Below are 14873 nucleotides of genomic sequence, written 5' to 3' on the forward strand. Positions count from 1 at the left end.
GATGTATAACAGAATTTCTTATTCCTAAAATTATTACAGATGTGAGAAGCTTCCTCGGATTATGTTTTTATTACTGTCGTATTATCAAAGACTTTTCTATCAAAGCCAAGCCACTCCAAGAGTTGTTAAAAGCCGATGTTAAATTTATCTGGGGTGGTGCTCAACAAGATTCTTTCGATGTGCTGCGAAAAGCTCTGACGACTGACCCTGTACTTGGTCTGCATGATGAGAGAGCACCTACATAACTGCACACAGATGCCAGTGGATATGGGATCGGTGCTGTTCTGGTGCAAATTTCGGATGGAAAAGAGAAGGTTTAATCCCTATGCTTCAAGGACACTTATGAAAGCCGAGAGAAACTACTCAACAACAGAAAGAGAATGTCTTGCTGTGATCTAGACCATGTGCAGATTTCGACAGTATCTCTGTGGAGGCCATTCACAGTTGTTACAAACCATCATTCATTTGGTTGGTTGACAGGTCTTAAGGATCTAACAGGACGACTCGCCATGTGGGCACTACGTCTTCAAGAGTATTACATTACCATGGTGTACAAAAGTGGAAGAAAACTCCAAGATGCCGACTGTCTCTCAAGAAACCCTGTGCAAGACCATCAAGACTTTGATAAAGATAGTGACTGTCTCGCTGCACTCCAGGATCTCTCTGCTGAAAGACGCCAAGATGTCTCAAATTATGCTTGCCTTAATTCGTTCAGAGGATGTGAAAGGACAATTTAAGGTAGTTGATGGATTACTTTGCAAGAAAAACTTTGATACGTTTGGAAAGAGGTGGCTACCAGTGATTCCTAAAGACATGCGCTTAGATGTTCTACAGAAATTCCATGACACACCTGAGGCCGGACATTTAGGATTTATTAAGACATACGATAGGATCCGCAAGAGATTTTTCTGGCCAGGTTTACTTAGGGGTGTCCGTCACTATGTGTCGCAGTGTCGAGAGTACCAGAGGAGAAAGGCAGTTCCTCAGAAACCACCTGGCCGCCTCATACCACTTTCACCAGCCGAAACGCCTTTGCAGCGTGTTGGAATTGACCTCAGCTGATTTCTAACGTCTACTATTGGCAATGGATGGATTATTGTTTGCACTGATTATCTGACACGCTATGCCATTACAAAAGTCGTGAAAACAGCCGAAGCATTCGAGGGAGCCAAATTCATTGTGGAAGACATTGTATTAAAACACGGTGCCCCAATGTCGTTAATTATGGATCTAGGGAAAGTTTTTCAATCGAATTTTGGTGACAAAGATAAACCGTCAGTGGATCATTACTCATCACATGACGACTGCCTACCATTCGCAAACTAACGTGCTTACTGAGCGCCTTAATAAGACCTTGGCCGACATGCTGCCAATGTTCGTCAATGTTGAGCAGAGCAACTGGGATGAGGTGCTATCTTTCGTGACGTTTGCCTACAACACCGCCAAACAAGACACCACATGATTTACGCCATTTCTCCTGGTGCATAGGCGTGAAGCGACTACGACGATGGACAATGTGTTTCCGATACATCGTGATGACTTGGACGACGACTACATCGGCCAGCTGTTAAACAGAGCTGAAGAAGCTCGGCAGTTTACTCGACTCCGCACGCTGCAGGCTCAAGAAAACGATCGCTGAAGGTATGACGCGAGCCACCGCCCTGTTGTCTACCAGCCTGGTGACCTCGTCTGGATCTTCACTCCTGTTCGGAAGGTTGGTCTCTCTGAGAAGCTCCTCAAGCGCTACTTTGGGCCTTAAAAGGTTGTAAGACAGTTGTCTGATGTTACTTATGAAGTTGCAGATTTCGACCCCGACACAGGACACAGACAACGGTCCACGTCCTTTGAATGAGGCCCTATAAGGAGCCTGCAAACCCAGGGTAAATTCGAAGCTCCAGCGACAGGCAACAAGCGGAAAGGTGACGAAGAGCGTAGCGGCAAAGGAAGTTCTAAGAAGATCACCGCCAGAGCGAACATCAGTCATTGGGAGTCGGAGTATGCAGGAACGATGACTCGTTTCCGGACTAGGAGGACGTAGCACCGAAACGCTGTTCTCTTAAGGAGGGAGCATTGTCGCAGAAGGACCCCAGTAGCACCGTCACATTGGTATAGCGGTTATGGTACTACCCTGCTGCATCGAGGGTCGTAAGTTCGAAACTCACCTAAACTGTAAAATTTTAATTTCTATATTCGGTTCGAGGACATTCTAGAAGTATCCACAAATATCAAGAATCATTGTACTGGAATGTTCTGTAGCTGTATATATACTGTATGTCTTCTGGCTGGAGGCAGTTCGCCACGCGCTCTTGTGTGTGCAAGTGCTGAATAAACCTTCATTAAGTGAAGTTAGTGTTCGTCATTCATCTAATTACACCTTCTTCTACGTAACAATATTTGTGTATTCAGAGAACGAATTTAAAAGAAGTTGCTGATTATTTTGAATTTTTTTAAATTCTTCCGTAAGTTTTCGTCGTTTTCGCACTTATCGTGGAGCTATGTAACTTAGGACTAGTAGCCAGCCGCGTGGGATTAGCCGAGCGGTCTGAGGCGCTGCAGTCACGGACTGTGCGGCTGGTCCCGGCGGAGGTTCGAGTCCTCCCTCGGGCATGGGTGTGTGTGTGTTTGTCCTTAGGATAATTTAGAATAAGTTGTGTGTAAGCTTAGGGACTGATGACCTTAGCAGTTAAGTCCCATAAGATTTCATACACATTTGAACATTTGAACACTAGTAGCCAGAAGGTGGGGCAACGGCCTTGCCGCAGTGGTAACACCGGTTCCCGTCAGATCAACCAAGTTAAGCGCTGTCGGGCTGGGACAGCACTTGGATGGAGACCACCCGGTCTGCTGAGCGCTGTTGGCAAGTGGGGCGCACTCAGCCCTTGTGATCAAACTGAGGAGATACTTGACTGAGAAGTAACGGCTCCGGTCTCGTAAACTGGGAGAGCGATGTGCTGACCACACGCTCTTCCATATCCGCATCCAGCGACGCCTGTGGGTTGAGGATGTCACGGCGACAGATCGGTACCATTGAGCCTTCATGGCCTGTTCGAGCGTAGTTTTAGTTCTTTAGCCAGAAGGTGCGAGTGCTCTTAACCGTATGGACGAGTTAATATGGAGCCTTGGGAAAGCCCATCATTCAACTTTATTTTCGTGCTCCATGTGTTCCAATACACATTTGGGATCATGCACTGCCTCTGTCTTAGCAGTAATGCAATCACACCATAGTGAATAATACGAAGGAATTTACATGTTAATCCAGGTCCCCATACTGTTTCAATGCTGCTTTAAATCTACGAATACCACGGATGATTTCATCTGCCTTTGAAATCAGCTAATGTAGTTAATGAGAGAATCTGGTCAGAGCAGCTTCTTTTGGTCGGAAACCGACTTGTTCAGGTGGAACTGATTCCGGTATTTTATGGTGAAACCTGTTGAGAACGATTCTTTCTAGCAGTTCGAAGATATTTCAGAGTAGGATAACTAGACGATATCTTTGAAATCTAATAGTTTCTTTTCAAAGTTTTAATAAAGCTAGAAATTTTTTTCGACTGATGGTATGTTTCCCACTACCAGTATATCAGAAAATAGTACAGCGAGCTAATTCTTTGCATACTTCTCCCAGTAATGAAGGACCCCTGAGTGAATGCCATCAAATCCTAGAGCTTTGCCGAGCTTCGTTTTCTTCATAGCCAGATTAACTTCTTGGACTGTATCAGATTATCCTGACATTTCATCAGATGCCTGTTTCAATTGTTTGAGCTCCCTTGCTACTGCAATGGCGTGACAGCGTTCCTATGGCGCTCTTGAAGTATTGAAAATGTGGGCAGCAACAACATTAGGAGGATTGAACGTTCGCCAGAAGTAACTTGCTAGCGATCCCAAGCTTTCCCACAACGGTCCAAGACCTTATGCTCGATTTTGTGAAATTCATCTCCTCAACTATATCTATCCACTTAAGCCGTCTTGTTGCATTAATCTGGTCAAAAGTTTGTCTCCTACCTCTCCGTCACTGCTATCTGTTAACTGATTATAAAGCTGTCCTCTCTGTTCGTTCTTTCTTGGTAGGCCTATGTAACCTTCCCTGACCATCGGGCGATAGCTTCCTTTGCAGCGCTAATAACGGTTCCAACAAATCAGTAGTAGCTTGAAATACGACAAACGTATTCATCAACCACATAGAAAACACAATGTTTGATTCAGTCATCAAAAGGTAGGATACAAAATTGTTTACTGGTATAAATACGTGGATGTTATAATCTGTGTGTAAGATGAATCAACAGAGAAAGTAGATAAGCATGATACAGATATTAACAGTATACATAAAAGTATTCGGTTTATCCTGGAAAACGACACACAAAATCAAATACATTTTTTGGAAATACGAGTGTTGCCCAGAAAGTAATGCACCGCATTTCTTTTTCCTCAGCCGAAAACAAGGCTACGAATGCGAAATGATACGTATGTATTATTTGAAGTCTCCCAAGTGAGCGCGCCAAGTTTCCGTCGCTTCCGACAGATAGCGTAGCTGCAAGACAGTTTCAAAATGGCGTCTGTAGGTGATGAATTTCTCACTGCAAAGAAAGAAACTGTGGGGAATATTCACAAACGCTTGTTAAGTCTAGAGAACATCTGCTGTCGATAGAAGTACAGTTAGTCGCTGGCCACGGAGGGTGAGGTCATCAGCAGGCGGTTCGGCGGAGCTCCACGATTTGCTGCGGTCGGGGAGACCATCCGTGGCTGTCACACCTGACATGTTGAAAAGAGCTGATGTCATTCGCGAGGACAGACGCATTACGATTCAGCAGTTGGCGCTGCATCTGTCAACCAGTAAAGAAAGTGAGGATGCAAGTATGTGCACTCTTGGATATTCAAAAGTGTGTGGAAGATGGATCCCCAAAGTGTCTAACGGTGGATCACAAATCGCACAGAAAAAACATTTGTCTTGATTTGTTGTAACGTTTTGAAGCTAAGGGGGAGGCTTTCTTGCCCGGTTTGTGACAGGTGATGAAACCTGGGATCCCCATTTTGAACCGAAAACAAAAGGACAGTCGATGGAATGGCGCCATTCCCACTCCACACAGAAGAAAAAGTTCAAAACAACTGCTTCCGCCGGTAAGGTCATGATGGCCGTGTTCTGGGACTGTGAAGGAGTGATTCTCATTGATGTGATACCAAGAAGTGGAATCATTAATTCGGAAGCATATATCAACACATTAACAAAACTCAAGACGTGCTTCCTGCGACTTCGGCGCCACAGAAACCCACATGTTTTGCTGCAACACGATAACACTCGGCTCCAGAAAAGTCTGAGGACTGCTGAACACATCGCAAAAAAAGGGTTTAACAGTATTACCCCGTCCACTCTACAGCCCTGACCTAGCTCGCTCGGACTTCCACTTCTTTGGGCCGTTAAAGGAAGCCATTCGTAGAAGACATTTTGAAGACGATGAGGAGGTGATTCACACAGTTAACCATTGGCTTCGCCACCAGGACAAGGATTGGTAAAGACAGGGCATACACGCTCTAGTTTCGCGATGGAAGAAGGCCACAGAGCGGGACGGAGATTACGTGGAAAAATAAGGTGTGTAGAGAAAACACCATTCTTTCTTGTGTGTAATTCTCATCATGTTCAATAAAGAATTGTTGAAGAAAACAAATGCGGTGCATTACCTTCTAGGCAACCTGTGTAGTACTAAAGAGAGACAGAAAAAAACACATACTTGACATATTCAGGAATCTAGCAGACACAGACACAATTATACATGTCACATCCAATTACCCACAAAATCAGAAATTAGTGTCCATACGACCCATGTTACACATGCTGCATAAATCCCAGTCAGGAAAGAAAACTATGAGAAATAAATGCAAACAATACAGCTCACAAGCAATGGTTTATGTCCGTATGTTACATAGCCTCAACCACAAAACCAAAACACAAGTAAAGAAAACTGAAAACAAGTAGAGAACAGAAACACCACAGAATCCAACAAGCAATGCAGACACTAAGCCACACACTGAAATACACAAAACAGGAACACTCATAACATGATTAACTGAAAGAAATGGTACACTTTAACATATAGTGAGGTGACAAACGTCATGACATACCTCCTAATATATTATCGGACCTCCTTTTGGCCGGTGTAGTGCAGCAGCTCGACATGGTATAGAGGCAATAACTTGGAAGTCCCTTGCAGAAATACTGAGCCATGCTGCCTCTTTTTTTTCTTTTTATTTCATCTGTCTTCTGACTGGTTTGATGCGGCCCACCACGGATTCCTCTCCTGTGCCAACCTCTTCATCTCTTGCAACCTACATCCTCAATTATTTGCTGGATGAATTCCAATATCTGTCTTCCTCTACAGTTTTTGCCCTCTACATATCCGTCTCGTACTACGTATGTCATTCCCTGTTGTCTTAACACATGTCCCACCTTCCTGTACCTTCTCCATGTCAGTCTTTTCCACATATTCCTTTCCTCTCCGATTCTGCGCAGAACCTCCTCATTCCTTACCTTATCCGTCCACCCAATTTTCAACATTCGTCTGTAGCACCAATTCTCAAATGCTAAGATTGTCTTCTGTTCCAGTTTTCCCAGTCCGTGTTTCACTGCCATACAGTGCTGTGCTCCAAACGTGCATTCTCAGAAATTTCTTTCTCTAATTATGACCGTTTTATACTAGTAGATCTCTTTTGGCCAGTCTGCTTTTGATTTCGTCCTTGCTCCGTCTGTCACTAGTTATTTTACTGCCTGTGTAGTAGAATTCCTTAACTTCATCTGCTTCCTGATCTTAAGTTGTCGCTGTTGTCATTTCTGCTACGTCTCATTACGAAAGTCTTTCTTTGATTTACTCTCAGTCCATATTTTTTACTCATTAGAATGTTCATTCCATTCAGCATATCAAGTAGTTCTTTTTCATTTTACCTCAGGATAGCAATGCCATCAGCGAATTGTCTCATTGATTCCCGACCAGGTTGGGGATTTTTCCCGCCCGGTGACTGGGTGTTCGTGTTGTCTTTAATTTTAATCCCACTCCTGAACCTTTCTATTATTTTCATCATTCCTTTTTTATGTACAGATTGAACAGCAGGGGCGAAAGACTCCATCCCTGTCTCACACCACTTTTAATTCGAGCACTTCGCCTTTGGTCGTCCACTCTTATTATTCTCTCTTGGTTCTTGAACATATTACCTGTCTCTCTGTATAACTTACCCCTATTTTTCTCACATCCTGTACAATTTTACACTGTCGGACGATTTTTCCAGGTCGACAAATCCTATTAACCTGTCTTGATTTTTCTAAAGTCTTGCCACCACTATCAACCGCAACGTCAGAATTTTCTCTCTGGTGCCTTTACTTTTTCTAAAGCCAAACTTCTCGTCATCTAACACTGCCTCAATTTTCTTCTCCATTCTTCTGTATAGGATGTTAAGCTTATTGTGCAATAATTCTCGCACTTGTCTTGTAGTCTTCGGAATGATGTGGGCGATATTTTTCCGAAAGTCAGATGGAATGTCACCGGAGTCATACATTCTACACACAACGTGAATAGTCTGTTGCCAATTTCCTCAATCATTTTAGTAATTCTGATGGAATTTTATGTATTCCTTCTGCCTTATTTAAGTCCTCCAAAGCTTTCTTAAATTCTGATACTAATACTGGATTCCCTACAGCTTCTATAGCTTCTTCTTCTATTACATTAGAGAAATTTTCCCCCTGATAGAGACCTTTAATGTACTCTTTCCGCCTATCCGCTGTCTCCTCTGCATTTAACAGTGGCATTCCCGTTGCACTCTTAATGTTACCACCCTTGCCGCCTCTATAGCCGCCCATAATTGCGAAAGTGTTGACTGTGCTGGATTTCTCCCCGAAATGATATCCCGATTATCTCCCATAAAAGATCGATGGGGTTCATGTCGAGTGATAAGGGTGGCCAAACCATTCACTCGAAATGTCCAGAATGTTCTTTAAACCAATCGCGAACAATTATTGTCCGGTGACATGCAGCCCGCCACTGTGGCCTATCGCTTCTAGGCGCTTCAGTCCGGAACCGCGCGACTGCTGCGGTCGCAGGTACGAATCCTACCTCGGGCATGGATGTGTGTAATGCCCTTAGGTTAGTTAGATTTAAGTAGTTCCAAGTCCTAGGGGACAGATGACCTCAGATGTTAAGTCCCATAGTACTCAGAGCCATTTGAACTATTTTGAACCGGTGACATGCGCATTGTCATCCATAAAAACGGCATCGTTGTGTCGGAACTTGACGTCCATGAATGACTGCAAGTGGTCTCCATGTAGCCGAACATCCAGAGAACCCGTCCGCAGTTCGTGGTCTAGTGGCTAGCATTGCTGCCTCTGGATCACAAGGTCATGGCTCCGATTCCCGACCGGGTTGGGGATTTTTCCCGCCCGGTGACTGGGTGTTCGTGTTGTCTTCATCATTTATCCATCACCATCTTTCGTGACAGTGGCTAGATTGGACTGTGAAAAAAATTGGACTGTGTAAAATTTGGGACTTTGTACAGGCGTTGATGACCGCGCAGTTGAGTGCCCCCATGTAAACACAGCCCAACTATTACGGAGCCACCACCAGCTTGCACAGTACCTTGCTGACAACTGGGACCCATGGTTTCGTGGAATCTGCACCACACTGGAACCCTACCATCAGCGCTTATAACTGTACTCGGGACTCATCTCACCACGTCACGATTTTCGGTCGTCTAGGGTCCAACTGATATGAACAATCCCAGGAGTGGAGCTGCAGACAACCATAAGCAAACGCAGCTGCTCTCGGTCGTTAAATGATGTCCGTCGGCCTCTTGGTTGTCGATGGTGATGGGTAATGCCCGAAAAGTGATATTCTAGGCATACAATTGACACTTGGATCTCGGTTTCTTTACTTCCCTAACGATTTTCGAAACTGAATGTACCATGCAGCTAGCTCCAACTACCATTCCGTATTAGAAGTCTGCTAGTTCCCGATGTGTGTCTGAAACCTGTTCACCTGAATCACCTGAGTACAAATGACAGCTCCACCAAAGCACTACGCTTTTATAACTTGTGTACATGACACTACCGTTATCTGTATATGTGCATATTCTATGACTTTTGTCACCTAAGTGTACAAACACAAATAATCACCCAGAATACCAAATATACTAAAGAAATCCCCCTCCTCCCAATGACACAGCGATACCACAGGTGCAGCCACAACGGAGGGGTATCTGTTGAGAGGGTATACAAACGTGTCTTTCCTAAGCAGAAGTAGCAGCCTTTTCAGTAGTCGTAGTGCAACAGTCTGAATAGTTGAACTGATCAACCAAAACGGCCATGCTGTGCTGGTACTGCCAACGGCTAAAAGCAAGGGAAAACTACGGCCGTAACTTTTCCTGAGGGCATTAAGCACCACTGTATGGTTAGATGACGTGGCATCTTCTTAGATAAAATATTCTGTAGCTAAAATAGCCCCCATTCGTATTTCTGGGTGGGGGCTAAGAAGGAGGCTGTCGTTATCGGCAGAAACGAAACTGGCGTTCTAAGGATCGGAGCGTGGAATGTCGGATCCCCTAATCGGGCAGGTAGGTTAGAAAATTTAAAAAAGGAAAGTGGCAGGTTAAAACTAGATATACTGGGAATTAGCAAAATTCGATGGCAGGAAGAACTAGACTTTTGGACATTTGAATACAGGATTATAAATACAAAATCAAATAGGGGCAATGCAGAAGTAAGTTTAATAATGAATAAGAACACAGCATTGCGATTAAGCTACTACGAACAGCGTGGTAAAAACACATTATTGTAGCCAAGAAAGACACGAAGCCCACACTCACCACAGTAGTACAAGTTTGTATGCCAGCTACCTCCGCAGACGATGAAGAGATTGAAGAAATGTATGATGAGATAAAAGAAATTATTCAGATAGTTAAGTGAGACAAATATGTAATAGTATTGGGGGATTGTAAATCGATAGCAGGTAAAGGAAGAGAAGGAAAACTAGGTGAATATGGATTGGGGGAAAGGAATGAAAGAAGAAGCCGACTGATAGAATTTCGCACAGAGCTTAATTTTATCATCGCTACTACTTGGTTTAAAAATCATGAACGAGGGATGCACGTAAGAGACCTGGAGACACCGGAAGGTTTCAGAGTGATTGTATAACGTTAAGACAAAGATTTCGAAGCCAGATTTTAAACTATAAGACAGTTCCAGGGCAGACGTGGACTGTGACAACAATTTATTCATTATGAACTGTAAATTAAAATTGAAGATATCGCAAAATTGTAAGAAATTTTAGAGATGGAACCTGGATAAATTGAAAGAATTAGAGGTCGCTGACACTTTCAGAAGCAGCATTGGGAAACGATTGACAAGAACAGGGGAAAGGAATACAGTAAGTGAAGAAGGTGCAGCTTTGAGAGGTGAAAGCAGTGAAGGCAGCAGATGATCAAGTAGGTAAAAAGGCGAGACCTAGTTGAAATACTTGGTTAGAACAAGAGATATCGATTTTTATAGATGGAAGGAAGAAATAGAAAGCTGTAGTAAATGAAGCAGGTGAAAGGGAATGCAAACGTCATAAAATGAGATTGACAGGGAGCGCAAATGCCTAAGCAGTAATGGCTAGACGACAAATGTAATGATTTAGAAGCATATACCATTAGGGGAAAGATAGACGCTGCCTACAGGAAAATTAAAGAGAACTTTTGAGAAAAGAGAAACACCTGTATGAATATCAAGAACGCAGATGGGAAAGCAGTCTTAAGCAAAGAAGGCAAAGGAGAACGGTTGAAGGAGTGTGTAGAGGGTCTATATAAGGGAGATGTAATTGAGGCCAATATTATACAAATGGAAGAGGCCATAGATGAAGATGAGCTTGGAGATACGATGCTGCGACTAGAATTTGATAGAACTCTCAAACACCTAAGTCGAAACAAGGCGTCTGGAGTAGACAACATTCCGTCTGAACTAATGACAGCCCTACAAGAGCCAACCATGACAAAACTCTTCCGTGTGGTGATCAATATGTACGTGACAGGCGAAATACACTTAGACTTCAATAAGAATATAATGGTACAATTCCAAAGAAGCAAGTGTCAATATGTGTTAATATTACCAGTCTATTACTTTAATAAGTCGTGTTTGCAAAATAGCAAGAATTCCTTACAGAAGAATGGAATAAGTGTTAGAAGGTGACCTCGATGAAGACCAGTTTGGATTCCGAACAAATTTAAGCACACTTGACGCAGTACTGACCCTACGACTTCTCTTAGGTGACAGGTTAAGGAAAAGCAAACCTACGCTTACAGAAATTGTAGATTTAGAGAAAGTTTTTGACAAAGTTGACTGGAATACGCTCTTTGAAATTCTATAGATAACAGGGATAAAATACAAGAAGTGTAATTCTATTTACAACTTATACTGAAACCAGACGGCAGTCGAGAGGCATGAAAGAGAAGCAGCTATTGCGAATGAAATGAGACCGGATTACAACCCATCCGCTATGTTATTTAATCTGTACATTGAGCAAGCAATAAAGGAAACGAAAGAAAAATTTGGAATAGGAGTTAAATTTTATGGAGAAGACATAGAAACTTTGAGGTTTGCTGATAACACTGTATTTCTCTCAGAGACAACAAAGGGCTTGGAAGAGTGGCTGAACGGAATGAACAGTGTTTTAAAAGGAGGATTAAGATGAATATCAAGAAAAGAAAACGAGAATAATGGAATATAGTTGAGTTAAATCAGATGATGCTGGAGAATTAGATTAGGAAATGAGACACTTGCTAGGTGGTAGCCTTTAAATCAGCCGCGGTCCGTTAGTATACGTCGGAGCCGCGTGTCGCCACTAACAGTGATTGCAGACCGAGCGCCGCCACACGGCAGGTCTAGAGAGACGTCCTAGCACTCGCCCCAGTTGTACAGCCGACTTTGCTAGCGATGGTTCACTGACAAATTACGTTCTCATTTGCCGAGACGATAGTTAGCATAGCCTTCAGCTACGTCATTTGCTACGACCTAGCAAGGCGCCATTATCATTTGCTATTTATCTTGTGATGCATGTACCGTCAGACCGATGTTCACCAATTATGGATTAAAGTTAAGTATTCCACAGCTACGTCCTGTTTTTGCTAGTTCATTTCCGTGTCCTGTTCCAGACCTCACACCAGCCTGCGTGAGCTTTAACGCGTGCCTTTCGGCTACCCGTCACAGTGGATTGGCTGTCTTGCCAGTCCACAACACTTAAAGTAGTAGATGAGTTTTGCTATTTCGGCAGCAAAATAAATTATGATGTCTGAAGTAGAGGAGATATAAAATCTAGACTGGCAACGGCAAAAAAGCGTTTCTGAAGAATCGAAATAGATTTAAATGTTATAAAGTCTATTCTGAAAGTATTTGTGTGGATTTTAGCCACGTATGGAAGTGAAACATGGACAAGAAGAGAATAGAAGCTTTTGAAATGTAGTTCTACAGAAGAATCCTGAAGATAAAATGGGTAGATCATGTAACTATTGAAGAGGTAGTGAATAGACTTGGGGAGCAAAAACGTTTGTTGTAAAACCTGACTAGAAGAAGGGATCGGTTGATAGGACAGATTCTGAGACTTTAATAAATCACCAATTTAGTACTGGAGGGAAATTTGAGGGGTAAAAATCGTAGAGGGAAGAGATTAATACGGGAAGCAATTCAGAAGGATGTAGGTTGCAGTAATTATTCGGAGATGAAGAGTCTTGCTCAGGATGGAGCAGCATGGAGGACTGCATCAAACCAGTCTTCGGACTGAAGGCCACAGCAGCAGCAACAACGAAAGGAACAAGGATTGCACATTGCTTACCCAACGAGAAACACAATCCAGTCTCATAATCAGACTGCTGTAGACAAACCAGGTAAATATCAAGGAGCACGCATATACCAGCTAGAATGTCAGGAATGTGAATCAGTGCATCACGGAATGACAGACAGAAATTTTAAAATTAGGTCTAAAGAACATATAAGAACCAGAATGATATTTTCACTCTGCAGCGGAGTGTGCGTTGATATGAAACTTCCTGGCAGATTCAAACTGTGTGCCGGACCGAGACACGAACTCGGGACCTTTGCCTTTCGTCTTTCAGGAGTGCTAGTTCTGCAAGGTTCGCAGGAGAGCTTCTGTAAAGTTTGGAAGGTAGGAGACGAGGTACTAGCAGAAGTAAAGCCCGCGAAAGGCAAAGGTCCGAGTTCGAGTCTCGGTCCGGCACACAGTTTTAATCTCCCAGGTGGTTTCATATCTGCGCACACTCCGCTGCAGAGTGAAAATATCATTCTGGAAACATCCCCTCGGCTGTGGCTAAGCCATGTCTTCGCAATATCCTTTCTTTCAGGAGTGCTAGTTCTGCAAGGTTCGCGAGAGAGCTTCTGTAAAGTTTGGAAGGTAGGAGACGAGGTACTGGCAGAAGTAAAGCTGTGAGGACGGACCGTGAGTCGTGCTTAGGTAGCTTGGTTGATAGAGCACTTGCCCGTGAAAGGCAAAGGTCCCGAGTTCGAGTCTCGGTCCGGCACACAGTTTTAATCTGCCAGGAAGTTTCAACATATAAGAAGCTGGAAGTATGAAAATAACCGTTCAGTCTTTGGTGAGCACCTGATAAGCCAGGGACATGAACCATACAACATAGAACAGGACATGAAAATTATTACAGTGAATCATTACAACAAAAAACCCCTGATATTACAGGAAAACTTTCATATACAACAAATAACCCTTCCATCCTCTCTCTCTCTCTCTCTCTCTCTCTCTCTCTCACGCACACACACACACACACACACACACACACACACACGCACGCACGCAGAGAGAGAACAAAATGAACAAATATCAAACGACAGATAAACAAAAGACGAAAGACAAAGCACACAGCGATATTTGGCAACACCAGACACTGTAAACACACACACACCCACGTTAAACCCACTGTGAAAAGTGCAAGTAGTGTCTGGGCGAGAAAACCGTAGAAACCGGTCATCTGGGAAAAGGAACCGAAGTAAACCCATCTTGAGGGTAACACTCATAAACTAGCAACGTTGTAAATCGTAAGTAACCCCAAACGATAATTTCACCACACGAAACTTGTGCTGAAAAAGTAGTCTGCAGCCACGAAAACAACAGAGTGTCATAAGCATAGGTAACATATTATGATACTTTTAACAAATACATAATACATTTATTACATACATAAAAACATAGATGTGTTGCTGATCAATGAAGATACTTCATAAATAAAAGAAGCGAAACATGTATGGCAAAAAACTATTTACCATTTAGTTCCAAAGGCGGAACATACCTCCATCAGCTATTAATTGCTGGAGAAATCCAGCCAAGACATTAGTCAAGTCATTCTGAGAATGTTTCCCAATTTGCTTTCGCCCTATCTCATTTTGGGCTGGAATATAATGATATTAAAGGAATAATAACTACTGTTTTTGTAACCTCAGGAAGGGAAGTGTGGAAAATCCCTGAGGGCAGTATGTGCTACAGGAACTGGCAGGGATGTACCAGTTGCTAAAAACAGAGATCAAGACAGCTTTCATTTCTCCAGACTCCTGACCTACATGTAGCACAGTCTTTTGCGTCAGAAATTATTTTGATATTGTTCTCCTCAGCCCCGCTGGTTAGGTATTATTCACTATTTTCATCAGAAAGATTTATTTCCACAGTGAGTAGTGGATAATAAAATCCCCTATATAAACCCCGGGACTGTGAGGTCGCCGGCCGCTGTAACCGAGCGGCTCTAGGCGCTTCAATCCGGAACCCCGCTGCTGCTACTGTCGCAGGTTCGAATCCTGCCTCGGTCATGGATGTGTGTGATGTCCTTAGGGTAGCTAGGTTTAAGTAGTTCTA

This window comes from Schistocerca serialis, chromosome 1 (assembly GCF_023864345.2).
Source record: "Schistocerca serialis cubense isolate TAMUIC-IGC-003099 chromosome 1, iqSchSeri2.2, whole genome shotgun sequence".
Taxonomy (NCBI): Eukaryota; Metazoa; Arthropoda; class Insecta; order Orthoptera; family Acrididae; genus Schistocerca; species Schistocerca serialis.